A 3852-nucleotide genomic window follows, 5' to 3' on the forward strand; every position below is an offset into this window, starting at 1 on the left:
TCCAACTCTGGTTCTTCTGGATGGCCAAGGCTACCAAGTGCATAGCTCAATCTTTTCCACCCCACCTTGCAAAATATTAAATGCCTCTGAAGCAGAAGTACCAGAAGTTTGCTCTTCTGTCTGGGTTTCTCACCTCTGCTGACTTTAATCCATTAAACATTCATTATCTCATTAGCTCATTGATGCTTTTTAAAAAAACTATATATGTATTTTCTCCTTAATTTTTAATTATCTCAGCACAAGAGTTGGTGTGAATTACCTAATCTACCATTACTCAAGAGAGGGGTTCATGAAGGTTAGACATTGTTTAAGATCTCCTTTCTTCCAAAAATATACTGGACTTGTGGTTATCTCCTCATTCATAATACTACTTTGTAATTATTTGTTTCTATATCAACCCAAGCAATCACATGGCATGGATTATTTTCTTTTTTAAAGAAATATTTCATTTTTATTATCATTGTGATTTTTTAAATTTGCTACAGGGTACGCACACTCACTCAATAAAGAGAGACACAAAGGGAGAGAGAAAATAAAAAAGCAAGCCACCAGATCTGAGACTCAAACCACCATCAGCCATGTGGGAGTCCAGCCTCTTAAACACCACACCACCTGTTGGTCCTACGGCATGGATTCTTAAGCAATAGGCATATCTTCTGACATTTAAGTGTTTGTTGAAAGTATGTATGTGTTTGTCTAGGGAGTAAGTCTGCAATTTTCAAATTTTCAAATGTCTATATAGTTCCTCTCCATGTCAGATAAAGCAAGAACTATGTCACTGTTGAATACATGAACAACTATATTTATTTCCAAATATAGTGTAGATGACTTAGAGAGGTAAAACATCCCTGGTGCTATTTTGAAGGAGATAAATATACAATCTAGTTGGGTTACCAGAAAAGGCTTCTTCTGAAAAACAACATTTCAGTTGGTCCATCAAAGGTACTTATAGGGCCAACCTGGTGGCATAGTGGTAATGCAATTCTTTGTGATGCTGAACCCAGATAGGAAGGACTCAGGTTCGTATCCCAAGGTCTCCTTGGCCCATGAGATACATGTTCACATGCCTGTGATCCAGACTGACTGAAACTAGGGTGGTGTTGGGGGGTGAATCATGATGTGAAGACTTTGAGTGACTCCCCTCCTTGGAAAAAATAATAACTTTCTTTAAAAAAAGGTACTTATAATACTCACAAGTATGGATCAAGCATAAAAGATGTCCAAGACCAAGTTAGCATATGGAGGTAAGAATACTGTCTCTAGTCTAGAGGGATACATCACAATTAGAATTTCAAGTTTTCCCTTATTTAAGTAGAACATACTCTATTACTTTGACCTTTAAGACTTTCATCTCATGAGACAAAATCCAAGTGAGAAATTGGAAAATCAAAAAATTTTTAAAGTGAAACCTTTTGGAGTTGTTTATTCCCAGAAATTGTGTACAACTGTGTTTATTTACCTGGGGAAATTGTCTTTAGTTTTTGAAAGGGACCTGTGACAACCTTCTCTCCTTGAGGTGGAAAAAATATTAAAAGAGAATCACATTTTTGTAGTTTAAAGCAAAACAAAACACCATTTATGAATTGACAGAGGTACATAGGTGTAGCCGAACTATTCACACTTGCTGGGCCTTCAGATATTCCCCTAGAGTCCTGGAGTAATAACAATAGTGTATTCCCAGCTGGTCACCATAAAACAGAGTAGTCCATCAGACAAAGGAGGTAAGTGATGACTGCAGCATTATGGATCATTTTTATCCTAACATGCAACATTAGCATTAGGACGAAATCCAACAAGAAATTATCTGGCTAATAAATATTTTTTAAAGAACTATTTAGTTTTGTTCATTATTATTACTTCCTTTAGGACACATGCATCCATGAGAGAGAGAGAAAGTGAGAAAGCAAGCCACTAGGTCGAGGATTCAAACCATAGTTGGCTATGTTGGAATCCAGCGCCTTAACCACCAAGCTATCTATCTGCTGGTTCTGGATGATAAGACTTTGAATACCTCAATACCCATTACCTAATACTGCATCTGGCACAGGGAGGCATGTAATAAATGACTGAACAATAATAAGACAGTCATAATGTATCAAGAAAGCAGGTGATATTGCTGGGCAAATCTCCTAACACTAAAGGTTGAACACCATCAAGGCACGGAGGATGGTGACTCCAGGGGTTTAAGTCAAACAAAGTCAGTGGCAGCATCCAAAAGCAACTCTGGCCTCCTGGAGCCTGGCCAAGAAACCTATTTATGTTCACTGTAAATAAACATTTATATAAAATTTAAAACTTCCAACTGTGATCATGCAGAGCTCTAGTAGGTGGTGCAAACACAAGACCTTCCAGGAACAGAAAGTTTAAAGCTATAAATAATATATAAATACAAATAAGGCTAATGGGTGATCATACCAGGGAAGCATGGCATGGTCAAGGAGCTCTATGAAGGCAACAAGACTGAAGGAAAAGAATGGTATGTTGTGAAATTTAAACATCACTAAATATAAACGTTGGATAACAGAAAAAATCTGCTGTGGCAAAAACTAATTAAAGAAAAATTCAATCTATCTAACTATTCAAACTTAACATGTCTTAATAAAAAATAAATATAAAGTTCAAGTGAAACACTAGAAGAAAATCTAGTAATATGAATTGTTATATATACAGAAACATCTAAAAGAATATGTAGCTTCTTTGTGAAACTGTATTAGGCAATAGGATTTGATGTGGAGAAGTTTACTCCCTACAATTTATATCAATATATTACCTTTTTTTCTTTTCTTTTTTTTTTTTTTTTAGAGAGAGAGAGAGAGATTTTTGCTAGAGAGAGAGATTTGTGCTCACCAGAGATACAGAGCAAAACAAAGATAGAAAGCAAGAAATCACTCCCCAGGGGGGATGGCCATACCACAGTCCCTTCTCCTCCAATTCTTCTCTCAGGATTTTAGGCATGTACACACACACACACACACACACACAACTGGTGTTTTTAAGCCACTGGGTCCATTACTTGAACCACAGTTGACTACATGGGAGTCAAGCAATGTGACCAGTTTCTCCATTATGTTCCTCAGTTACATTCTTTAACTAAGCTTCTATTTCATAAGGAAAATGTTTAGCAGAGAAAGAAGAAGTGAACTGAAAGGGATACTATAGCCTGATGAGTACAATCTGGACTCAGACTATGCAAGGGTTCAAATCCTAACTCTGCTACTTGCAGGCTGCATGACCTTCAGCAAGTGTCTTGTCTTTTCTTCTGCCTGTAAAATGGAGATAACATTAGTACCTCTTTCACAGGATTTGTGAAGATTACATGGGAGATGCTTAGGTTATTTCCTGGCACATAGTAATGAGCTCAAGAATTTGAGGAGCTCATGGCAAAACTGCTCCTGGAATGTTAATACTCATTTCTCTTCCAATATATCATGATCTTAGCCTCTTTCTCACTTTGAAATTTTAGCTGTCATTTGGGACATATTTTTCCCTTTAGGATATATATTTATCTATGTATTTTAAATCATAATGTATATATTATAATCATAATATGTATATATTATTTAAAATACATAGTCAAGAAGAAAGAGGAATGTGCTTATTGTCTCTTCCTTATCTAGCTATTGTTAAAAGTTACCTGTACTATCTTCAGAGCTGCTGAGATTAATTTTGTCTTAGAGGGCTGGAGCAAAGATATTCTAGGGTCAGAAATATAGTGTACTGGGCTCACACTGAGAGGTGGGACCGCATGGTAAGAGATGTAAAGCTGTACTGTTTTGAGGGCATGGGTCGGGGAGGGGAACGGGTGAGGAGATAATTCATTACTGATCATTCATTGGAGAAAGAGATGTTCTC

Source organism: Tupaia chinensis, unplaced genomic scaffold (genome assembly GCF_000334495.1).
Source record: "Tupaia chinensis unplaced genomic scaffold, TupChi_1.0 Scaffold000078_1, whole genome shotgun sequence".
In the NCBI taxonomy this organism is placed as follows: Eukaryota; Metazoa; Chordata; class Mammalia; order Scandentia; family Tupaiidae; genus Tupaia; species Tupaia belangeri.